Raw genomic sequence first — 11,439 nt, 5'->3', positions numbered from 1 at the left:
TCTGTTGTAAAGGAAACAAGCCAAACTTCTCTCCAACATTTCCAGGAAGAGATTTGTTTTTATTGATCTTCCCCATCAGACGTATACCAGTATGAACGCTGACCAACATGTGACGGTGTAGGAACAGCAGCTCACAGATTCATACTCACCATTCAATCGGCTTGACCCAATCTCTGTATTGGAAATTTCTTTCAGGTCTGTCCTCACTTGTGCCCTCAGCTCGATTTCCCATCGCCTCCTTTGAAATGAAATATTTCCACATCATTACCCAACCAAGTTCCATTCCCGCTCGCAATAACAATTTGCTGCTATGTGTGTACAAAAACCTCCGGCAAAAAGGTCACTGAGCCAAGGTCCCAACGAATGACCTCCTGGAATTGTCCAGAATGTGACTCAGAACTTCTATGTTCATAGAATCATAAACTTTTGCTGTACAGAAGGAGGCCAATCGTGTCTGTACCAGCTACTGATGAGCTACCCAGCTAGTCCCACTTTCCAGCCCCATCTCCATAGCCCTCTAACATGGCCGGTGGCACAGTGGTTAGCACTGCTGCCTCACAGCGCTAGAGACCCGGGTTCAATTCCCGCCTCAGGCAACTGTTTGTGTGGAGTTTGCACATTCTCCCTGTGTCTGCGTGGGTTTCCTCTGGGTGCTTCGGCTTCCTCCCACAGTCCAAAAATGTGCAGGTTTGGGTAATTTAGCAAGGCCAATTCACCTTAGTGTTAGGTGTAGGGGAACGGGTCTGGGTGGGTTGCTCTTCGGAGGGTGAGTGTGGACTTGTTGGGCTGAAGGGCCTGTTTCCACACTGTAAGTAATCTAATCTAATCATCCCTTTCAAATTTATATCCAGTTCTCTTTTCAAACCTCCTATGGAATCTGCCTCCACCACTCTCCCAAGCAGCACATTCCAAACCCAACAATCCAAATAAGTTTCTCCTCATCTCAGTCTCTCACTGACAATCTTGAAATTCCAACCAGCCACTTACTAACAGACCAACGAGTGGGAAACAATAACTTTGTTTCCCCTGTCAGAATTGTTCATAACTTTCAACACCTCAAAGTCACCACTTCATCTTCTCTGCATGAAAGAGAATAAGCTCAATCGCTCGAACCTTTCCCTTTATCTAAAATCCCTCACCGCTGGTATCATTCTCGTAAATCTCCTTCACACTGTCTCCAGGGTTTAAATATCCTTAAGCAAGGTGTCCAGAACAGAACAAAACCAGCCTGGGTAATAGAAGGCCTTTGTCAAATGTATTTCTTCTGTTGCCTGTGAAAGTAAGGTGTTGCACACACACAAAGAAATCCATCAGAGGCTTATCTCCAATATGATCTAATATACTCCATTCAATACTTGTGCTGTCACGGGAATTATTTTCTGCTCTCTGCTTTGTGTTGGGTGTTGGATTGGCTCAGTTGGCTGGATAGCTAGTTTGGAATTTAGAGTAACATCAACAATGTGGGTTTGAATCTCTCATTGGCTGAGGTTACCATAAATGAGCCTCCTTCTCCACTGCGCCCCTTGTCTGAGGCATGGTAACCCTCAGGTTAAACCACCACCTATCAGTTGTCACTCTCTCTCTGACACTCCATCTGAGGTCTAACAAGTGTCTTGTACAAGTTCAATATTACCTCCCTGTTCTCTGACTCTATGGAGGAGAAAGTGAGGTCTGCAGATGCTGGAGATCAAAGTTGAAACTTTATTGCTGGAACAGCACAGCAGGTCAGGCAGCATCCAGGGAACAGGAGATTCGACGTTTCGGGCACAGGCCCTTCTTCAGGAATGATTCCTGAAGAAGGGCCTGTGCCCGAAACGTCGAATCTCCTGTTCCCTGGATGCTGCCTGACCTGCTGTGCTGTTCCAGCAATAAAGTTTCAACTCTGACTCTATGCCCTGATTAATAAAGCCAAGGATGCTGTGTGTTTTATTAACCCCTCTCCCCCTGATATGCAACCTTCACTGATCTGTGCACATATACTCCCTGCTCCCTCTGCTCCTGCACCTCCTTTAGAATTTTACCCTGCTACGTTGTATTGTCTTTTCATTTCTTTCATCCAACGTCCTTTACCAAATTTATATTAAATCATTTTTGTCTTTATTTTCCAATGTTCACAAATTAAAACCTATTTTGTTAAGTCAAACTTCATTTTCTCCCTCCTCATAGTTCTGTTATCATTTCCTTGCTACTAACTAACAAAATAACTCCACAAAAACATACAGGCTAGGATCAGGTTAAGTCCATTTGGCCCCTCAGGAAACTGCTCCCCTATTCCATACAGTCGTAGTTGATCCTATTTCAGCATCAAATCCACCTACCAGCCCACACTCTCTTTAACCCATCACTGACTAACAATCTGTCTGTCTCCTCCTTCAATTTATGCAGTGTCTTGGGTGGTGGTGGTGGTGATGGTGGGGTGGGGGATGTTCCCTTGGATGTACAACCCCATCCTCATTTGAGAGAATTCATTCCTCCTTATCTCTGTTTTCATTCTGTCCAGCCCCTTATCCTGAAACAACCCTTTCTGGGTTCCCCCAAATGAGCAAACATCCATCTCCTTTGTCAATCCCCACTTTAGCATCTTATAATCCTCAGTTAGTTCGCCTCTCTTCCAAACTCCAGAGAAATTGCTCAATATTTTATTTAAGACAGCCTTCATTTCTGAAAACAATTGAGTGAATCTCTTCAGAAGTGCCTCCAGTGTAACTGCATCTGTCCTCAAGAGATCAAAATTGTACAAGATTAACTTTTCATCTTGGCAATCAATTCAGCGAATTTCCTCTGAACCCCCTCCAATTCAACTACATCTCTCCTCAAGTAAGGGGACCAAACCTGTCCACAGTAGTTTGGATGTGGAAACCCCAATACCTTGTTCAGTTCCAGTCACACTTCCCTTATTTCACACTCCATTCCTTTAGCAATAAATGCCATCCTTATGACCCACTGTAGCTGTTCACTACTTTGAGATTCATGCACAAGGACATCCTGATCCCTTTGCACTGACACAATTTGAACTTTCTCTCGCATTCAATTCTTCTGACTACAATGGATAACTTCACCACTGATGGGACTGACCAAAGCTCAGTTCAGTGTCTAATGGAAATTGATAGTGCATACTCAATTTGAACTGTTGTGCTTTAGATTTGCAAACGAGTCAGACACAATGGTCCATTTGCTCTTATTTGTCTAACAAATGTAAAATTGCTGGGTTTGCACCCCAGAGTGATTTTCAGCCCATTTGGACAGTGTTTGAATGCTGTTGGAAACTGCTAACCACCTCATTAACTTACCTGTGCCGCCGAGAACTGTTGGAAGAATCAGCTGGAGAAAATAAGAGAGAAAGAACATGGGAAAGTTTTACTGTAAATATTCAGCTTCGCCTGCTTGCAAATAAATCGGACTGATGTGCAAGCAACAATTTATTCCAATTTTAACCTTTAGTTTATATCTGTGCTGACCACTCCTCTGAACACAACACATTACTTTGTATGTATCCCCAAGTAATTTCATCTGCCACTTGTTCAGCCTGCCCAAATCTTCACAAAGCACGTTCGCACATAGTGTTTTATTATTTGTTTTTAAATTCACTTGTGGGTTGTGGAAATCACTGGCTGGTCTGAGAATTTATTATCCATCCCTTATTGGCCCCTTGAGAAGGAGGTAGTGAGCTGCCTTCTTGAACCACTGCAGTCCTTGTGCTGTATGTAGACCCACGATATCATTAGAGAGGGAATTCCAGGATGTTGACCCAGCAACATTAAATGAACTGCTGATATATTTCCAAGTTGGGATGGTGAGTGGCTCAGGGGGAAACTTGCAGAAGGTGGTATTCTCATGTATCTGCTGTCCTTGCCCTTCGAGATGGAAGTGGTTGTAGGTTTGGAAGGTATTGCCTGAGGACCTTTGAATTTCTGCAGTGCATCTCATAGATGGTATACACTGCTACTACTGAGCACCAGTGGTGGTGGGAATGGATGTTTATGGATGCAGTCAAGCATGGGCTGTATTGCCTCTGGATGGTGTTTGGCTTCTCAAGTGTTGTCTCCAAGGTGCAATGCAGAAGTAAGTGAGTGTGTATGTGTGTGTGCCAACAAGAACGTGTGTTTCTCTCTCTCACACACCTTCATACTCTCACTCACACTAGCACTCATACTCTCTCATACACACACCCTCCTACACCCACTGTGAGCAACATTAATTTGAAACCCACGTCGAGTCCCGACTGGAGAACGATCACCAGCATTACTTGCTAGAGTGTCTCACCCACATTGTCTCCTGTTCTGGAGTTTAATTGGAAGCAATGTTACAAGAGAAAGGATCAGAAACATTGGGACAATGAGTGCTGCCATCTCAACACTGTGTTCCTGTGCTGGATTCAGAGAGGAATTTCCTGTCAATAACAGTATCCTTTCAGCAAACACCAACCCCAGTGTTTCCTGTTCCCTGTTGCCCTGACCCCCTGCCAACACCCGTCCATTTGGAGGGAAACCCTTATGTCTGTGAACGTCATTCCAAACCCTCACCATCGCAGTGACATCACTGTTTCTGTGCAGCCTCTCTCAATAACAATGTCCCACCAATCCAAGCCAGACTATTCGATGCTAAACTCAAAAGATCATGCTGCATCCACACTCTCTAAATTTCTATCCAACTCCTTCCTGAACAACATTCAGTATTCTGGCCCTGACTGCTTTCTGTGACAGAGAATTCCACAGGCTCCCCACTCTCTGGGTAAAGACATTTCTCCCCATCTCAGTCCTGCCCAGTCTCCTTTCGACTATGACCCCCTGGTTCTGGGCTCTATGCCCAGTCACTGGGAACACCCTCCCTGTGGTTTACTTTGTCTCGTCCATGTTCAAATTTATAGATTTTTATGACATTCCCTATAATTCTTCTAAACTCCAGTGAATATCATAACCAATCCATCAGTCAGTCCTGCCAGGAAAGACTCTGGGCAATCTTTGCTGTACTCCCTCCATAGGCACAATATTGTTCAACAGATAAGGAGACCCCAAAATGCACACAGGTCTCCAGGGTGTGGTCTCACCCTGTCCAATTGTAACAAGCCACCACTGCTCCTGGACTTGAATCCTCTCGCTATGAAGATCTCCCTTATCTGAGAAAGGATGTTTCTCTCTCTCCACACAGCTGCTGCCAGACCTGCTGAATTTTTCCAGCACTTTGTGTTTATAACCTGTAACATTAAGTCTGTCTCTCTCCACAGATGTTGCCAGACCTGCTGAGTTTCTGAAGCATTTTTTTTAAAGTGTTCATGTCAAGTCTTCAGCTGGACCCCAGTGAAGAACGAGCTCAGATTGCAGATGAAGAATCGATTACCTGGCACTGTGAGGTCGATGGAATTACTTGTCACATTAAATAGCATTCCACTGGGACCCTTGTTGATCATGACGCACTGGTGTCGGGCTTGGTGCTGGGACTGGGAGGATTCAATGACCATCTCTGTCCTGTCTGAGCTAGAGTTGTCATTCCCGCTGGCATTAAGGTTTTCTGTTGAAAGTAGGGTCCAGTACCTTGGCTCAATACACACTCTAGGATGGAACGACTCCCAATCAGAAACTCCGTATTATTGGTGAGGAAAGCCCCAGCAACAGGAACTGGAACAAAACAAGACAGAGGAAATAAAAGATCAGATGCTGAAATTGTCTCTTTTTTCATGGATGTTATCTTCAATGACAGGATAATTGATAGAAAGGAGAAATAAAACAAGTGAAATTTCACATCATTGTAAAGTCTCCCTGTGTTGTAAAATCTACACTTCCAAAGATTTGTGTTAACAATGGATGGCCAAATGGTACATCATCCAGCCACTGCCTCTTGATGTTCAAAGGTTGCCATTACTATACCCACCCCTTGCCGTGTCAATATCCTGGGGGTTACCATCACTGTCCCCATCCCCTACACTATCAATATCCTGTGGGTTAACGTCACTGTCCCCATCCCCACTACTTACATCCCCACTGTACTATCAATATCCTGGGGGTTACTGTCACTGTCACCACACCTGCTATCAACTTTCTGAATGTTTCTGTCACTGTCCCCACCCTACTATCAACATTCTGTTTGTTACCATCACTGTCCCCAACCAACCCTACTATGAACATCTTTGGCGTTACCATCAGCCTCCTCAGCTCGTATTGTTTAAGCTTTTACCATTCTCTGATGGATTGCTTAACAAGGAATTGTAGAGTCAGAGGTCTACAGCACAGAAACAGGACCTTCGGCCAACTGAATCCATATCGGTCACAAGCAACCAACTCTCTATTCTCTAATACCATTTTCTCAGTCACAGGGTGATACAGCATGGAAATAGGCCCGCTGGCCCAACGCATCCATGCTGACCAGGTCTCACAAATGAAAGAGTCCCATTTGTTTGCATTTAGCCCAAATCTGTCTAAACGTTTCACATCCATGTATCTTTCCAAATCTCTTTTAGAGGTTGTTAATGTGCCCGATTTCACCACTTACTCATTCCAAATCTGCACCATCACCTATGAAAACCTTACCCCTCAGGTCACTTTTCAACCTTTCCCCTCTCACTTTAAACCAATGCCCTCTAGTTTTGGACTCCCCCACTCTTCGGAAAAGACCATGGCTATTCACCTTAACCAAGCCCCTATTTCTGCAGGAAAATACAAGGGAAACGTCAAGGACCACTTAATCTGATTCTAGTCTTGGCATCACAAGTGGACATCCATGTCCTCCTTTAATGTGATGAGGATTTCTGCCTCTCCCACTCTTCCAGGCAGTGGGTTCCAGATTACCCACCATCCTCTGGATGAAAATGTTTTCTATCAATTCCCCCTCGAAACCTCCTGGCCCTTGCCTTCAATCTCTGCCCCTTCTCTCCATCAAGGAGGAAAAAGTTTATTTCTGTCTATCCTATCTGCACTACTCATCATTTCATACATCTCAATCATGTCACCAGACTCTCCATCTCCTCTGCTCTAAAGAAAACAACCCCAGTCTGTCCAATCTCTCTCCATCACTGAAACTCTCCAGCCCCCAAGGCAACATCCTGGTAAATCTCCCTCTGCATGCTCCCCCAGTGCTATCACATTGCTCCGATAATGTGGATTTGGATAGAGTTGCTTAGGCACTCACAGATCAGTGAAACAGCGAGGAATTTGCTGTTCAAGAGAGACCCTGCCTGCTGGTTAGAAACAGCAGGGCGCTAATTGCCATCTTGATTTTTGCTGATGTTGATGATTGTGTGTACAGTCCTGCTGTAGTTGGAGTATTCCCAGTATATTTCCTCACCATCCTTGTAGAAAATATATTGAAATGGGATCAAACCGAGCTGTTTAACGTGCTGTCTCCCTCCACTACCTCAATTCCAGATGGGCACTCAGCTCTCGGCCTGACACAGGGATGCCTGTGATTAAACCAAACGGTTAGGCACTTTTCTAAGGCAGGAATTGTTGTGTTCAGCAACAAACAGTACTCCCACCATACAGTCAGAGAGAGTTACAGAGAGGCAGGGAGAAACAAAGAGAGACATAGACATACAGAGACATAGTTAGAAAGAAACAGAGTCAGAGAGAGACATAGACAGACACAAGATTACAGAGTCATCGAGATTAATCGACATAGTCAGAGCTAAAGTCATGGATAGTCAAACAGTTACAGAGAGATAGATGTACAGAGACAGGAAGACGGAGAGAGACCTCGCGGTTTGTACAAGATGCCTCACTGGGAGGGGTATCTCTCCTGTCCCCCTCCACCCCCCAATAACCACCATCCTGACCCTCGGGAACGGGACATGTTGACACAGTCCGCTCTCCCTCGGCGCTTTTCCTTCCCGCGTGGCCCCGGCGCCATTTTAGCTTCAGGCCCCGCGCGAGATGGCGGTTAACGGCCGCCTCGTGCCCCAAGTGACCGTTAGCAGCTGCTTCAGGGGAAAGGCTCTTTAAAGGGACAACCCTTTCAGGAGAGAGAAACAACAGGGCCGGCTCCGGGACTCGCCAAACTCAATAATAATGACAAATACACACAGACAGAGAGGTGGGAGTGAACAAGAAATTGTGCGGCGGCACATCAAGACCAAAGGCCACTCTCCCGAAGGACGGCTGCCCCGGACTCGAAACGTTGACTCCGCTTTCTCTCTGTCTGTCTCTGGACAGATGCTGCCAGGCCTGAAGCACAAACAAGGTCCTCGGGGGTGAGTCCGAGTTCAGGATCCTATTAAGGTTCGGTTGGCAGATGGATGACAGTGTGGGAGGGTATGCAATGGGATTAGAAGAATAGAGGCGGAGACTGTTTCCTAAATGGGGAAAGGTTTCGGAAATCTGAAGCACAAAGGGAGTTGGGAATCTGAGTTCAGGATTCTCTTCAGGTTAACAGGCAGGTTCAGTTGGCAGTTAGGAAGGCAAATGTAATGTTAGCATTCATTTCGAGAGGGTTAGAATACAAGAGCAGGGATGTACTGCTGAGGCTGTATAAGGCTCTGGTCAGACCAAAATTGGAACATTTTTTTGGGTCCCCTATCTCAGGAAGGATGTGCTGAACTTGGAGGGGGCTTACAAGAAAGATCAGAGGGATGAAGCACTTGTCATATGTGGAGCGGTTGAGGACTCTGTTACGTAACTCAATGGAGTTGAGAAAGATGAGGGAGAACCTGATTGAAATTTATTACAGAATATCGACAGGCCCATTCATGCATCTGTCTAGACACATCCTTATTGACGCTATCATCTGGGGAGTGTTTCTGAACAAACAGACCTAGGGGTACAGTCAGATAGTTCCTTGAATGTGACATTGCAGCTGGACACAGTGGTGAAGGAGGTGATTGGCATGCTTCCCTTCATTGATGAGAGCACAAACAGCAGGAGTTGGGGCACACATTACAGCTGTATAGGATGTTGTTGAGACCACTTTTAGAATACTGTGTCAACCTGCTGTAGAAAGGATGTCGTTAAGCTAGAAAGAGGACAGAAAAAATTGACAAAGATGTTACCAAGATTGCAGGGTTTGTGTAATAAGGAGAAGCTTCATAAGCTGGGAGCTTCTCTCCTGAGGAGCGTTTGAGGCTGAGGGGTGACCTTATAGAGATTATAAAATCACGAGGGGCACAGAAAAGGTATGGTCTTTTCCCCAAATGTAGGGGTGTTCAAAACTAGTAGGCATAGGTTTAAGGTGAGAGGGGAAAGATTAAAAAGGGACCTGAGAGGCAACTTTATCTCACTGAGACGCAGTGAGTATATGGAATGAGCTGCCACAGGAAGTGGTAGAGGCAGGTACAATTACATGGAAGAGACATTTGTAAAGGTACATGGATAAGAAAGGTGTAGAGAAATATGTGCCAAATGCAGATAAATGGGACTAATTGAGTTTGGGCAACCTTGTCAGCATGGGCGAGTTGGGCCGACGGGCCTGTTTCTGTGCTGCATGACTCTGTGAAAATGGATGAGAATAACAAACTTTGCCTGAAAGACAATCAGAATGTACAGGAGGAGCTGCGAATATGTGGGGTCATTATACAGACCAATTTGTCTTGGCAAAGCACATGATTGGAACAAGTCAAAAGCTGACCCTGACAAATGTGATTTCACTGTAGTCTGAACAGGATGTGGTCATCTCTGCCAAGGTGGGAAGTGGATGCAATTCCAAAATGTCCTTGAACCAATCTACCTGCTCAGCCAGAAGGCAGTGAAGAGTTTGCAAAGGGTTAGGAATCACGTGCAGAGCAGAGTGGGTAAGGAGGTCAGATTTCATTCCCTTAAGGACCATCACAGACAGGAACAGGAGAAGGCCATTCGGTCCCTCGAGCCTGCTCATCCATTCAATAGCATTGTGGCTGATGTCCCCATTCCTCATGCTCACTTTCCTGCACTTAACATGTAACCCTCAATTCCCTGGCTGATCAAGAATCTATCTATCCCAGCCTTAAACTTGCTCCCTGCCCCCACACACAGCTCTCTGTGGCAAGGAGTTCCAATGACACGCAATCCTCAGAGAAGAAATTCCTCCTCACCTCAATCTTCAATTTTGAACCAGATGATTGTTTGCTCCTGATGACAGTCATCAACTCCAGATCTGTTTTTGTTTAAAATCGCATTCCAAATCCACCACCTGCCACAGCAAGATCCAAATTCACCCTGGGGAGCTGAAAAAATAGGATTTTGCTTCCCCATTATTTCAGAAACTGAAAGTGAATCTCATCAAAATTAAGACTGGAATAAATTGCTCCACACCATTGAGCTAAACATTGATGTTGACAGAATCCATACAGTGTGGAAAGAGACCATTCAGCTCATCCAGTTTGTCCCAAGCCAGTGAAGAGGATCCCACCCAGTCCTGACCCTACCCCCCCCCTCCCCCGTAACCCTGCATTAACCATGGCCAATCCCTCTAACCTGCACATCATAGTATCCTACAGTGTGGAAGCAGGCCTTTTGACCCATCAGCTCCATATATTGACCCTCTGAATAGTAACCAACCCTGATTCACCACCTCTCCAATCCCTGTAACACCGCATTTCCCATGACTAAGCCTCCTAGCGTGCATAACTCTCACACTATGGGCAACCTAGCAAGGCCAATCCATCTGAACTGCACATCTTTGGACTGTGGCAGGAAACCAGAGCACCCAGAGAAAACCCATGCAGAGAAAGGGAGAATGTGCAGACTCCCAATAAACAGTCACCCGAGGCTGGAATTGTTCCTGGGTCCCTGGCGCTATGAGGCAGCAATGCTAACCACTGAGCCACTGTGTCACCCAATGTTTTTGCCACTGGCCATGCCGGGTTGGTTAGCTCAGTTGATTCTATAGTAGGCTTACAATGTACAGTCACATTGACAGCATGCGTTCAATTGCTGCTCTGGTCATAGGTGGGGGTAAAAGAGGGGGAGGTGTGGCATTGCTTGTCAAAGATAGTATTACAGTGGTGGAAAGGACGATGGATGAGGACTTGCCATCTGAGGTAGTTTGGGCTGAGGTTAGGAATAGGAAAGGTGAGATCACCCTGTTAGGAGTCTTTTACAGGCCTCCTAATAGTCCTAGAATCATTGAAGAAAGGATAGGGAAGGTGATTCAGGAGATGAGTGACAGTAATAGGGTGGTTGTTATGGGGGACTTTAACTTTCCTGATATTGATTGGGAAAGCTATAGCTCAAGTTCGTTAGATGGGTCAGTGTTTGTTCAATGTGTGCAGGAGAGTTTCCTGACACAATATGTAGACAGGCCAACAAGAGGTGAGGCCATACTGGATTTGGTTCTGGGTAACGAACCAGGCCAGGTGTTAGAATTAAAGGTAGGTGAGCACTTTGGGGATAGTGACCATAATTCGGTGATTTTTACACTCATGATGGAGAGGGATAAGTGTGTACTACAGGGCAAGAATTATAGCTGGGGTAAGGGAAATTATGATGCGGTGAGGCACAACCTAGGATGCGTGGCTTGGAAAAGTAGGCTTCAAGGCAA

This window comes from Chiloscyllium plagiosum, chromosome 50, assembly GCF_004010195.1.
Source record: "Chiloscyllium plagiosum isolate BGI_BamShark_2017 chromosome 50, ASM401019v2, whole genome shotgun sequence".
Lineage (NCBI taxonomy): Eukaryota > Metazoa > Chordata > Chondrichthyes > Orectolobiformes > Hemiscylliidae > Chiloscyllium > Chiloscyllium plagiosum.
This window is presented reverse-complemented; position numbering follows the sequence as displayed.